Below are 15,185 nucleotides of genomic sequence, written 5' to 3' on the forward strand. Positions count from 1 at the left end.
GGATATGCGTCTTCAGGCATTCCACCACATATCAAAGAAACAACTAAAACAGGGAAGTCTTGCACATACGAATTTATTATACTGTTTACTTTATGTTTGAAGGTAGGAGCCACAAATTTTTTGATGTGCAACAATAATACTATTAATAATAATAATGCTGTGTCCATCACACAGTAGGGTTTCAATAAACATATATATTTTGCTGGATTTAAAATTCACTGTGTCTTCTATCTATTTATACTTGTGTGAGTGTTTGTAAATACCCAGTAAAGCATCTCTTTTCTGTTGTTGGCTTCTTAAGCATCAAGCCTGAGAACAGACTTAATTCAAATGTGAAGTTAAGACCTCAGTCGAAACTCTTTACATTGTTTTGAGTTGGTGATTGGGCTAGATTAGTGATATTGAAAATAATATTTTCCTTATTTTCTATTTATCTACCACTTTTATGATAAACATATAATTTGTGTGACATCATCTAAAATTGAATTGTCTCTTCTTGAATTTAATGGATCAATGATGTCATTATTGTGTTACATAGTCCGTGTCTGTTTAGTAGGGACTCAACAGCTTTCAATCTTGTTAATACATACAGTTAAAAATCTATATTAAAATACATATTAAAAACACTTTAAAATTCTCTCTATATAACTCCATGTTTTTAAAACAGTGCTATTTTTGATGTGTGTGCTATGTTACAGTAGTTGGATTGCTTTTACGGAACGCTCTCTCCCATCCTCATAGACTGTGGAATCTCTGAGCCTTTGGGACACTCTGCTGACTTGGCTGGGAGAAAGTTCTTGCCTATTCAGTTTTTGCCACTGCCTTTGGCACCTAGAAGCCTCCTTCCTCTTCCCCTCCCGGGTTTCTGTATAATAAGTGTGTCTGGGTTTCTGTTGCACGGAACGTCCCAGAGCAAGAGACTCTGGGGCAGTCAAACAAAGGCAGGATTTCATTCACCTGGCACGCTGACCCCTTGGATCCTGGCTGGAAACTGGGCACCGGGGCCCAAGGGCTGAGAGCAGGGCCTTACATAAGCCCCAGTGCTAGCAGCTGCTGCCTGCCCGACCTGTGACAAGGGAGCTCTTCTCCCACAGTAGCACACGGATTTCTCTTTGTTGGAGAACACGTTGCTTCATAATTTAAAAAAATCCACTGTCTTCTGTAGATACTCTCCTCCATGTCCGCATACCGGTATCTTGGCTCAAATGAGAGAGGAAAATTTGCATGTTAATAGAGTAATCTAATTAACTATTGGAAAAACTCCCTTAATAACCTTCTTATTCTTTTCCTCTTCCTCAATTGCCCAGCTGTGGCACGATTAAAATAGTGACAGGGCAGGCTTCCTATGAGTGCCCTAGATCCCATATCCTGTCCCGTGTACACATTCACAACATTCATAGGTGACCTCTGGGAACTAGAGCTGTGTGAGCCCAGGCGAGATTCATTACTGAGCCTCAATCCTTGTACCTGAGATAAAGAAAAAGGATACCCAATAATTTTTCCAATTACTAATCATTTGGATTATGTGACAAATCCCCCAGGGGGATCTTCTAGCCCACCAGCCTCCTGGGAGGTTGTCTATGTAAGGTGTATCTATTAAGGCTTTCTGGAAGGATGGTGTCCATCTCCACTCTTGGGAACAGCTTTGTGTTCCCAGGCATAAAGGGGACTCCTTTATGGAGTTCCCTTTAAAGTAGAGGCAAAAGGCCTCCTCCTGCCACCTGTGGAGGGAAAAGGACTGCAGATGCCAAGCCCTTCCAGTAGTTCTCACATGCTGGAGTCTGGCACTCTATTCTTCTCAGAAACTGTAACACTACTTTATTTATTTATTTTTACCTAATTTAGGGTTATGAGTTTTTTACCGGGGAGAGTGATAAATCAACCCTCTAAGAGAACTGGTTCTTGAAAGCCATAAAAGAAAAAAAAAAAAAGAAAAAGTTGTATGAAATGTTTTAAAATTCACAACAAAAGAAACTTTATATTCCTAAGTTGCTTGCTGATTTTTTTTTTTTTTTGTGGTATGCGGGCCTCTCACTGTTGTGGCCTCTCCCGTTGCGGCCACTCCACGTCTTGTGGGATCTTCCCGGACCGGGGCACGAACCCGTGTCCCCTGCATCGGCAGGCGGACTCTCAACCACTGCGCCACCAGGGAAGGGAAGCCCCTTGCTTGCTGCTTTTTATTTTGGCTGTTTTTTCTAGGCTGCTGCAGGTTGTATATGTAATTTTGAAACCCAGAATCCAACTTCCCAGGTGGCTAACTTGGTCATTTGGTTTTGCCTCCTTCTGTGGACTAAACTTTTCAGTCTAACTAATATTGATGTCTCCTTCATCAAGCAAGTCAATTGGTTCAGAATTATTCTCCCTGCCAACAGACAGCTGAGTGAACTTGACCTTTACCTTTAACTTTAGTTTAGCTTGAATGTCACATTTTATATTCCTGATTTGGGAATAGACATTGAAGTCAAGAGTGGATGACATGGTGACTTATTTTCTAAGAAGTTTGCTCTTCCTCAGTGGGGAATTAAGGTTGGAAAAAAAAAAAAAACCCAACCACTCCATATTGGAAATCCAGAGAGATCACATGAGTCCGTCATGCTGGGAGAGGATGCAGTGGGATTGTTGCAGGTGTCCATTCACAGTTCACATGTCTTTGATGTATTAGTGGATGCATGAAAAAAAAGTAGCTGTGCCATGTATAGAAAAAAATCCATCTCTTGTTTCCCTTATTTTCACAAACACAAAGTTAGTTTCTAAGGAAGGTGGCTCAGTGGAGGGAGGAGACTAAAACCCTAAGTAAGAGACTGGCATCTTGTGGGCCTAGAGCACGTATAGACTTGAATAGTAAAATCTCCTCCGCCCACTCTGGATAAGAAATAAGGTAGACCTTTTCAGGCCACTGGGAGGAGGTACAGTCTAAAAATAAGAAGACTTTGAAGGGGAATATTGCAATTGGGCCAAGAATCATGAACTCAAGGATAGATTTTTGCAGTCACCAAATACGCTTTGGGGATTCTAATGTTACCCATCTTGAGAGCAGTGGTGACCCACTGTTTGTACAGTTCCAGCCCTGGTCATATTTTTGACTGTCTTCATCATGGCCTTTGGCGGGCCTGCCTGTTCTCTCCATATTCCTGCTTTCTGTCTCTTACAGCAGTGGGTGTCAGCTAACATAAAAAACATAGTTACCTCTTTGGGAAGTGGGGAGTGTGGGCGAGAACTCACTTCCTCAGGCAAACAGAGAAGTATGGGAGGGGAGGAACTTTGGAATCTGGTTGAGGAAAAAGAAAGAAAATAAGTTTATTCTTGTCCCCTGGGAGCTAAATTTGACAAACGCCTGACTTAATAAGGAAACCCAAACCTCCCAATACTCAATATTATGTATATAAAAGAGAATAATAGTGTCTCAGGAAAGAGCTGCCAGGACTTTCATGAGAACTTTGAACGGTTGTCTGTTTAGGACAATTGGGCTGTTCTTGGTTTAATGTTTTCTGTATTCCCCTGGGCCAGTGGATTCCTCATAAAGGGAAGGGTTTTGAAAGTGGAAAGAGTCCCTCCTTCTTTCCCCATCTATGTCAATGTCATATATTTGTGACCTAAGAGATGACAGACACCACTGAAGTAAGTGAACACCTTCATAAGAAATCCAAAAATATCCAGCGAAATACACAGAAAAGCTTGTTTAATCTGTTACTTCCTCAAATAGCTTCTAGGTAATGAGATCAGCATTGTTCTAAGGGGAATTAGCAGGACTCAACATCCTAGGACTTCTGAGCAAATAGATCTGTGAACCTGAACAGAGCAAAATCCCACGCTGGGAATTAAAATAATAAGGGGAGGTCACGTGCACCAGGGGCTGTAGACAGTTTCCTATTTTTCTTCTGCTCTTTGCTCCCAAAAATTGGATTTAAAAAACAAAACAAAAAACAGCTTGACCAGAATTCACAAGAAGTATAGGACTTTTTTTTTGGCTATGACCCCAAGAAAATTGCTCACAAGTAAATCTTTAATCCAGTTCAGCACAAATATACCTATTGTTGAGTTCTGACCATTAATTGTCCCTTGACTGCTCGGAGAATCATGCATCTCAGTGCCTGCTACAACGGCAATGGTAATGACCTGCATTTATTAAGTGCATTATCATTTATTACCTTATTTAGAGCCTCATGGCAACCTTTTGAAATAGACACTGAATATTTTGTTAGTCATATTCTTTTAGATGAGGAGATTGAAATGTCTGAATGTTGACTGACTTGCCAAACATCTTGCAGATGGAGAATAGCAGAGTCAGGCCCAGGATCCAGGTTTCTTGACCCCTAGCCCAATAAGCTCTTCGGAGCAAAGTGTTTAAGTGGGGGAGGATGTATCTGAATGAAATCCGTGTAACTGTATTATATGGTTTCTCCTGCTTCCAAGGGACAGAAAACTCAGTTCAACTTCTCTTATGGAAAAAGAAAGGATTCATTTGTTCATATAACTAAGGAGTCTGGGAGAACTGGCTGGCATAGCTAGATCCAAATCCTCATATATCTTGTCAGAGATATGTTATGTCAGAACTCTGGGCATCCTTTTCTTCTGTATGTTTAATTCTTAGGCAAGCTCTCCCTCTGTAGTATAAAGATGAACAGCAGCAGCTCTCAGCCTTATAATCTTCCAGTGAAATGGTATCAGCTAAAGCAAGTCCTTTTTTTCTAATACTTTCAACCAAAATCCTGAGATTTATTTTCACTGGCCTGGTTTGGGTCGTGTGCCAGGAAATGTGATGTCTGTGAGGGCAGGTCTGGTTCATGGTTCTTCCATCGAAACAGGGATGGGGTAACTCTAATGGCATAAATCTGGAGTGGAAGAATGGTGATTCCTCAAAGGAAAGCCAGGGTGCTTTTATCAGAAGAAGAGACAATAGATGCTTGGCAGGAAAAAACAGCAAATGTCCTCTAGAAGAGCTGTTTCCAACTCACATATGAGTTGGCCCACCCCCCTTACTGAGACAAGACTGAAGGAGCAGATGGGGATGTACATGCATAACCAAGCAACACAGGCAGTTCTGATACACATCTCTTCTCTTCCTCTCCTTTCTCTGCCACCAATACACACCCTCATATCTTGCTGTTTATCAGTCAACTCATTTACCTAGAATATTCTTTGCTTTCTACTGCCCATACTTTATTTAGGCATCCTTTAAACTTCAATTCAGGGGTCACTTCAGATAAGATGGACTAAATGTGTCTCCCTAAAATTCATATGTTGAAGCCCTAACTCCCAAAGTGATGATACTTCGAGGTGAGGCCTTTAGAAAAAGAGACCGGAGGGTGCTCTCTCTCTCTCTCTCTCTCTCTCTCTCTCTCTCTCGCACATAAGACACAACTAGAAGGTATGTCCATAAGCCAGAAAGAGAGCTCTCACCAGAATCCAACCATGCTGGCACCTTGATCTTGGACTGTTTCCTTCTAGAACTCTGAAAAAATAGGTATCTGTTGTTTAAGCCACCCAGTCTCTGGTACTACGTTATGGCAGCCCGAGCTGACCAAGACAGGTACTATAGCCAGAGCCTGTATTCCACACTCCCCTCCTCCAGTTCCTTGCTATCCCTAGTGGATAGAAGAATCTTTCCAGAATTTTATTGTGCCCAAGCCACCACTGCTTGATCATCTGTGTGGATACTGCTACAGACAAGTAAACAAATGTCACCCATTAAGGAGAACACTGATTATAAAAGTTTCAGTTCAACATTCCTGATGTTATTGAAGTTCTCCGGGACTTAAGGAAAATTCTGATTTCCATCATACAGATGTGATATGGTATTTCAATTATGCTCTAAGATCAACCTCATGGACTTGTAGAAAAACTTCAAGAACTCCTACACTGACTCAATACGTCAAGTATCCAGGTGAAGCAAAGGGGGAAGAAAACAGATGAACTCAGAAACTTTCATTGTCATTTTCTTAGGTTACTGCATGAATGCCACTGGTATTTATCACATTCAGGATAAAATATGTGCATTCCATGAGGAACCCATCCCACAAACAAAGCAACTGCTTCAAGCCTTCCTGGGACTACTCAATTTCTGCCATGCTATACTTCCACAAAAGCCACCACTGCTAAGTCCCTTCATCACCTAATAGAAAAAGACATTTGGTGACATTGACTTATGACCTTAAAGTATTTGGGTACTCTCAGGAATGAAAAGCAGTTCCTGAATTCTGAGTCTGTTCTAGTACTTTAGAATGAATGTAAACCATTTTTTCTTACCACTGACTCATCTCTTGGAACATTTGAGATATATGTTGATACAAAACACCACACAACATGAAGGCGCCAGCGATTTCTTTCTCAATGACAGTGCAATCTACTCTTGAAGAATAAGACATTAACACAAAATTAAAAACCATATTTTTCCACATTTCTATGTTTTAAGGAACAGGGTGCACTTTAAAATTTTTTATTGATAAAAATAAGAGCAGTTATCTACCCCTCCCCCAATTTTATAAATAAAACCTTTCAATTTTATAAATAAATATGCTTTACAACGTTGACATACACACACTACCAAATGTAAAATGGATGGCTAGTGGGAAGCTGCTGCATAGCACAGGGAGAATCAGCTCGATGCTTTGTGACGACCTAGAGGGGTGGGTTAGGGAGTGTGGGAGGGAGGCTTAAGAGGGAGGGGATATGGGGATATATGTATACATATAGCTGATTCATTTTGTTGTACAGCAGAAACTAATACAACATTGTAAAGCAATTATACTCCAATAAAGATATTAAAAAACACACAACAATGAACAGAGGTCTGACACTAAGTGTAAAGAGCCTTACTAACTTACACAGAAACCACTGAAATGGGCAGCCACCACCCAGCCTTTACATAATCTTTTTAGGATGGATAATTGAGGGGAGCCACAGATTTGCATAATGCCTTTCCTTGGGTGAAACATTTGTTCAGATTAATTTCTGAAATTGTATCTTACATTAAGAACATTCTATAAATGTGTGTGGGAAAGACCAGGCTGATAAGAACTTGTCTTTGTATAACAAAGGGTCAATACACAAACACACACATACACACAAGTACACCATATGCACTATGGGCATACACCATATGCACTCACATACACCATGGTTAAGAACTCAACTGATTTTGCAGAATCATTTCAGAGGAAAAACTTAATTATACTGGACTTTTCCCCACAATGGCTCAGTGTACTCAAAAGTCCACCTTAGAATTCTGGCGCAAGAATCATAGGCCTTTACTTGTGACAAGCAACACTCTGGCTGCCACTTAATATTGTTCCTGATGATAATTTCATACACACCTCAAGTAAGAATGAAGAATTTATGGACAAGCTTCTTAACTGCTGCCTCTGTTTCATTAGCCATAATATTACTGATAAATAAATGATCCCTCTGAAAGAATGGGACAGCAAACCAAAGATGACTCAAAGCAGGTTGTAGGAAGAAAAAACCCAACCACTAGCCAAATTTCTCATTGAACATGTCATTCAACAGCATTCAAATAATATTTATTCAATTGCTATGGGTTTACCATGTTTGCTTGTAAACATTGTAAAGGATGCAAAAAGAAAAATGATGATGAGAGCATTTTAATTAAGAAAGTTTAACCAAGGTTCAGAGATTGGATTGTATAGGTACAGAATTAATCTCAGTTGGTCTGTTGTAATCCTGTGCTTATTTCAGGGATACCTGGAGCCATAGTTCTGACTCTTGGCCAACACTGAATGAAAGGTACTACTATAAATGGAATATTTGTGTTCCCCCAAATTCATATGTTGAAGCTTAATCCTCAATGTGTTGGTGTTTGGAGGTGGATCCTTTGGGAGGTGATTGAGTTATAAGGGTGGCACCCTCATGAATGGGATTAGTGGCCTTACAAAAGAGACCCCAGAGAGATCCCTCACCTCTTCTGCCATGTGACATTATGGTGAAAAGGCTGACATCTATGAACCAGAAGCCAGGAAGTGGGCCCTCCCCAGGCACCAAATCTGCCAGCACCTAGATCTTGGACTTCCCTGAATCCAGACCTGTGAGAAATGAATGCGTGTTCTTTATAAGCCACCCAATCTATGATGTTATGTTATAGCGGCCCAATCAGACTAAGACAGGCTAACTGGTGATTAATATAGTCCTGTGCTAGCATCTGAGACAGGACAGGGCCAACCTGATCCTTAAAAGTATTTAGTGTGATGGTTCGTACCTAGATTCTATTATATTCCTTTGGTCTCTGCTATTGAGCCTGGACATGCAGCGTGTTTTGGCTGCATGTGACAAGAAGGATATCAGAGATACCTCCTTGGATGAGACTGTGGCTTACCTAACACTGACAACAGCCTTGTGATATAGGCAGGATTGTTGTCATTTCACTGGCATTAGCCTGAGGTGACAGAGCATAGCCTGGATTTGAATCCAGGCCTTTTGCTAAGATTAGCGTGTTTATGGTTTCATGATATTTTCTGCCAAATTGATTCGCGTCAATTATCTTTTCAAATTAAGCTGAGGACAAAAAGCAAAACAAGAATATATTCCAGAAGCAATTCGATTCACATCTGTTAATCTTTGCTGAGATTAATCTCAGAATAATGACTGTCCTCCAGAAAGTCTACTAATGAAAGCTTTCTTCTCCCTTGCTTGCTTATTGTCTCCTATGGAACAGGGACCTGCCATTCAAGCATCCCTCTTTAATAAACAGAATTATGTATCAAGAGAGAAGTATTAATCTTCTTATAAATCTTGCCTCAAAGCAGGTAGGGAAATAGGAAAACTACACTATGGAATAACAGTACAACACAGGGTAATATTTTATTGTATCTTTAATACCATTTTCACTGGCAAAACAAAATAGACTTATGTGAAGACTCCCTATACCATTGGTGCCAAGAGACCAATAATATATACATGTATTAGATTTTCTGTGTTAGTTCAGATAAAGTAAATTTAGCAATTATTTATTCGCTACTCACTAAGTGGGTAGCACAGTCTGGAAAGGGCCATTCTCAAGTGCATTGTGAGATGGGAAAAGTTTAAACATATTCCCGTTTGCCTCTACTTTCTGTACACCTTACTTTCCCTATCTTATGGTGCCTAATTCTGGCAATATCTCCCCAATATGAAAGTATGCTCCCGAGAAGGGATCAACAGGTTCATACATACAGCTGTACATACATACATGACCATTTCTGCTGGGTATTTTCTGCTTGCCCCTGCACATTCTCTCAACTATTCTTTACCATTCATTCTGCCCCAGACAATGACCTATGTTAAATATATCAAAGAGCTCTCTAGCCCTCTGGCTTTAGGTTTGGTTTGGTCAATGGAGGTCCCTGGCAAAAGATAGGAGGAAGGGAGAAAAATGAAGCCAAGATATTAAGTCACCTGGTACCCCTCTGCAGGGTGCCACAGGCTTGCTGCCCCCTTTCAATGAAAGTCACAACTCCTGTCAAGGTGCTCCTTTTCACACAACTTTTACCTTCTAGGGTCTAATAACTGCTCTCTCTCCTAGATCATTTGGGTCAAGGGATAGTAATTGTCTTGGGATACTGCATTATCTCTTGTGCTTTTAAAAATACTCTGCCTGCCCCCTTATAGATAATCTCTTTACTAAACCATCATGAAATTATCCTAATTTTATTGTGCCGTATTTTCTTCTGAGACCCTGTGTCATGCAACCAATGGGCATTCACACTTAAAGGAACAATTCATGAAGACCCAAGAAAACAAAACTATATTTATGGTATTTCAATACTGGCTACACAGAAAGTGTTCTAGTTTATATTAATATTCTACTGCCAAAAAGTTCTTTAGTATACAACAATAAACAGTCATTTAGTTCTTCAGTCTGCAGGGTTCTGCTGATCTGAAGTAAACTGATAATCTCAGCTACGCTGGGTCTTTCATCTATAGTCAGCTGCAGGTCTTCCAGGTGGCTCTGCTGATCTTGGCTGGGCCCATTCACAAGAGCCTGAATGTCTGCTGGCAGATGGCTGATCTAAGCTGGCCTCATCTGGAACAACTAGGCTACTTGGCTCTGATCCATATGGCTTTCCTCTTTCAGCAGATTAGCCAGATACGTTCTTACGGCCATGGCAGAGATCAAGAGAGCAGAAGGCCAATTATGTAGGTGCTTTTCAAGCCTCTTTTCAATTCAGGTCTTCTAACATCTCATTGGCTTAGGCAGATCTCATGGCCAGATCCAGAGTCAGAAACACACTACAAGGTTGCCTGGCAAAGGATGAATAACCAGGAATCTATGAATTGGAGCCACTGAGGCAATCAATTAATCCCAGAGGTTTTTACAGCTATCTGGTTCTTTACTTCACAAAGGAAATGACATTTATAGTGGGCCTTGAAAGATGAGTAGATTGCCATGAGATGGAGAAGTGAGGTAGCATGTGCAAAGCTTAGAAGCATGAAAGTGCTTGATATGCTTAGGAAGTAGTGAATAAACAAGTGTGCTATTTTTAAACTTTATATAAATGGGTCATACATTATGTACTCTTGTGTCTGGCTTCTTTCACTAAACATTACTGAAGATTTAATACTGTAAATATGTCAATTTTCCCTAAATTGATCTATAATTAATGCAATTTCAATAAAAATAGCAGGATTCCTTTTTACAAGTTAATCAGCTAATTGTAATATTTATATGAATATCAAATAGCCAAGACAAACAATCCTGAAGAACACATTTGAAAAAATTACACTACTAGATATTTTCCAATCCAAGAGCATGGTATATCCTTTCATTTACGTAAATATTATTTCATTTCCTTTGATAATGGTTTTGTTTTGTTTTGTTTTTTAGTTTTCAATATACAGATCTTAAATAAAAGATGCTAGATTTTTCCTTTTATCTCCTCAGTGTGTCACACACCCAATAGATTGGTAAGAAGATGAAAACAGATGGGATTTATCTTTTCTGCCTTTCTCATGTTGTTATTTAACTACATGAAAGGATTCTGATCTGAAGAGGAGAAAGAAAGAGAGTTTGAAGAGATGATAAACCATGAAAGGGCCTTGTTCTCTATGCCCTTCCCTGGAATAAACTTGCCTATAAGATTGAGATTCTAGATTTGGGAAGATTTGCAACCTGCTCCCCATCTGAAAGGTTTTGAATGCAGCAGCTCCACTGAAGAACCCAATATATGAAAGGCAGAAAACTTAAAGGCATGGATATCTACTTGGGGTACTCTTAATTTCCCATGGTCCCCAAGTGACTTTGAGAATATTTCATGTCTTCTGAAGCCATGAATAAAACCTAGGTATTAGGTGGGAGGGAAAGCTAAAATGCCAATCAGAAGACTACAGTGCAAAGTGAGGACCTGGGTCACCTACATGGAGGTGAATGAGGATGTAGCTGCATCTTTGTTGGAGCGTAGATAGCAGAAAGCTGCAAGGAGTTAATGGAGAAGTGTCAGATGGATCAGTTGCCACCTGCCAAACGAGCACTGGGTATCATCTAAGCTTGGAAACAGGATGAGGACTTTAGCTACAGATGCTAGCATGATCACAGAGGCCAGAAAGTGTGCTGCTTATTCTGCAGTAACATAAAAGGGATTGCTGAACCACCCAGAGGCTCAGATCAGGGCCAAGAAGAGGGAGAAGCAGAGAACACTTGGAAGGGACTGAGGAGGGAGAAAATACCAAATTATATTAAAGTTTAAACTAGAAGAGACTAGGAAATTACTGGACTGGAATAAGGAGAAATCCAGAAGTAAATGAGTTTATTTCTGTAAACTCTACTTCTGTAAACTGTACTAAATTTCAAGATTTAGTACAGTGTGGAAATGGTCACTTGAGACCATTTTTTGATTATAGGAAAAGAAGAAAACCTAGAGTTTTTCACACTTGAGTTTTGTGGGCTGCTGAGACAGTAAAAAGTATGCCCATTTGAGACAAAGAAGTAAATGAGGGCAGATTTTAAACAGCTTTGACTCATAGGAAAGAGTTTGGACTCTGATGTGGCCTATAGAATAAATATTTTCAAGCAGAAGATTAACAGGATCGGTTCTATTTTACAAGTATACTTGGCCCTTGAACAACACAGATTAGAGCTGCACCGGTCCACTTATACACAGACTTTTTTTCAATAGTAAATACTACAGTACTACACAATTTGCTTTAGTTGAATCTGTGAATGTAGAAACATGGATGTGGAGGAACAGCTTACATGGAGAGCTGATTATAAATTTTATCTGCAGATTTTCGGCTGCTAAGATGATCAACACCCTTAACCCCTGTGTTGTTCAAGGGCCAACTGTATTTCTAGTAGCAAGGTGGGATATGGATAGAAGGAGAGCGACTTTGGCAGCACATCACATAGGAAGCTTTTTAGAAACCCAAGCAAGAGATGACAAAGGCTTAAATCAGAGGCTTGACAATGAAGATTGTACAATAGTGTATAGGATAAGTTAGTTTCAGGAGTAAAACTTCAAACATTAGTTTGAATCTTCCAAGGGCATGAGAAGAGCTGAAGACTCTTGTGTGACATGGTCAAAACATGAGAAACAAGAAGAGGATTGGGTTTAGGGGCAGAAGGCTTGTATTCAGCTGTGTACATGGATTTGAGATGTCCATGTAATATTGAGGAGAAGACTTGTAATGGGAAGTTAAACATGTAAAGCAGGAACTCAGGGGAGTTTGAAGACTGGAGATGAAGATACAGTGGCTGATTATTTTCTGTGTGCCAAGAACTTTCTTAAGGACAGTTTTTTGGGGAAAAGAGAACATAGAAAATCTAGTGGTCTCTGTTCTCCTGCATTGTCTGAATAGCTAGTGATTTGTAGGGTCCTGGGAAATTCCTTGCCCCCAACATGCCAGTCAGATGCCTAAAGTCTTACTGCTAGAATGTATTCCTTTGTTTCAAAATTGCTTTATCACATGGCCCATTTTAATGCAAATATTTGTATAAGTGATTCATCATTGAAACCCCATGTCTTGGTAATAATTTGGAAGAAAGAAAACTGGAAAATACTAACACAGAAAGGAGAGACAAGGATGGATGGCTACAATTATACTATGCTTCATATTTTGGTAAAGTTGCTCTGTAAATAAATCTTGGGAACCATGCCTCAGTCACAGATACTATCACGGTAATCTGCAGTGTCTGAGATTTCAGTCACTCCTTCAGATTTATGTATTTTCATCTTCTGATGTAGGTCTTTTTTCAGTGTAACCTCAGCTACATCTCTGGCCCCTTTGTTTCTGAAAAACCCTCTTGGAGGCACATCCTTAGTATGTAATAAACATAATTACAACCTTGGTATGTATCCACATCTTTGGAGGCTCACTGTTGGATTTTTTCAGGAAAGCTAAAGAGCATTTGGATACAAAGCCAAGTGCAGTAGAGGCCTTGCTCAATTGACCTGAAGAGAATGGTGCTTTGGAGGGACAGAATAGCAATAAACTCTACATTATTTCAGAACTTTGTTACTGAAACACAGAAAGGTTAAAAAAATTTCTCTAGAGACCCAGCAGACTCTTAAAATCCCAGTTTATCCCATTTATTGCAGCTATGAGAACTTGAGGGTCTCTGTGCCATCGTTTCTAAATATGTAAAATGAGAATAATAGAGTCGATTTTGTAAGAGTCTTTCAAGGATTAAAAAGCAGAAAACATCAGATTGCAATGTGCTTATCACTTTACATGCAAGAGCTCAATGAATTGTGAGTGTGTAACGCTCATGATGACTTGTCCAAAATAACGAATCTCTTACCTTAATGTCTGTATGGTGTTCCCTGAAACACATCTCCTTTCACATGTCTTTGGATAGAGGACGGGAGTAAAAGAAGATATGTGTGAGAAAGGAGAGGCAGTCACATGAATTTGGAATGTTAGGTGGGAAGGGGATTGGAATGTGCACTAAAGCCATTACGTGCCCAGGCTGGATAATCATGCATCTGCAGATCATTCCTTCCTACCACTCAGCCAGTTGCAAGTCTGACAGAACCTCCTTAGGAGTAGAAAAGGATGAATCATCGCACACTGTGTCTGAGGGGGGATGAATCCAGGCATTGGCTGCAATTTCATATTGAAAACGACTTACTCTGCTCTCACAGTGGGCTTTCTGATCTTCTTGGGCGGCATCCTTAGTAGAGCATTTCATATGTGAAGCATATCATTGCATTCCCATCAGTGGTGTTTTGGGAAGGGTATGTAAATGTTAACCAAAACCACAAAGAAAAGATGTTGTCACTTTCCCATGGCATGTAAGAAAAACATGGATATTTTGATGCATCCAGTTACATGCAAACTCAGCATAGCTAAGGAAGAGATCAGTTTTCAAAGTACTACTGCATTGAGTAAATGAGGTATGACTACAGAGAAAGGAACTAATTATGTTTTCAAGTGTAATTGTTGAAGAAGTCACATATGATGTGTGTGTGTGTGCATGTGTGTGTCCTTTTTAAGCATTTTTGCCTACCATTTAATTTAATATTGGGGAAAAAATCTCTATGGATTATAAAAACAACTCCTACACATTAAAACTATGTTTTTAAACATCTTGCTTGATTCCAAGTTGTTTGTAAATTAGCATCTAGAAAACAGAATATTTGATGACAACAAATATATACAGTTACATGTTTTATAAAACAGTGTTTGCAATAGACATTAGAAGCTACACCTTTGCAACCTAATTTCTGGCACTATCAACGTCTCTTTTGAGGAATGAGTTACTGAATCTGTCTCTTTTATGGACATTTCATATTCATAAAGTGATGGCTTTCTCCTGGCAGGCCTTAACCTCACTCAGCTAAACTGGAAGTCATTTTTCTGAAGAGAGCCTCACTATTGGAACAAACTGAACAAGAACTCACATCACACATAAAAAGCTTTTGGAAGAGACCTGGGATTGGCTCTGGGGTGGACATAATTCAAATGCAAATGCATTTCATCGGTGGTTTGTCTTGAATGCCAAATTTTAGAGCAAAAGGAGAGCTAACTACTGATCGTTTGCTCTTTTCTACCCATAAGCAGGATGCCAACCATAGAACCAATATCTTTTCTGCAGGACCATGTCATAAGAGGCTTGAAGAAGCATTGTAATGCTCAATCCATCATTACAGAGAGATATTACCAATGATACCCCATAATTATTTCACATTGACTTGGACTTATAAAAATAAAAAATAATTGATTATATTGATATATAACAAGAATTAAAATATGCAATA

The 15,185-nt window shown here is 39.6% G+C and overlaps 1 long non-coding RNA gene across 2 annotated transcripts; it reads right to left on the reverse strand.

Annotated features, from left to right (window-relative positions):
- Positions 1-64: 64 nt before the first annotated feature.
- LOC109547398 (uncharacterized) lies at positions 65-13,771 on the reverse strand. 2 transcript variants are annotated; one of them, XR_004525012.1, is made up of 3 exons: positions 13,727-13,771; positions 3,187-3,268; positions 65-1,200 (listed from the first exon to the last, which is right to left on the reverse strand). It is a non-coding gene; the product is annotated as an uncharacterized lncRNA (long non-coding RNA). The 2 variants fall into 2 exon arrangements; XR_004525011.2 differs by lacking the exon at positions 13,727-13,771 and adding an exon at positions 6,247-6,568.
- Positions 13,772-15,185: the final 1,414 nt, after the last annotated feature.

Source organism: Tursiops truncatus, chromosome 2, assembly GCF_011762595.2.
Source record: "Tursiops truncatus isolate mTurTru1 chromosome 2, mTurTru1.mat.Y, whole genome shotgun sequence".
Lineage (NCBI taxonomy): Eukaryota > Metazoa > Chordata > Mammalia > Artiodactyla > Delphinidae > Tursiops > Tursiops truncatus.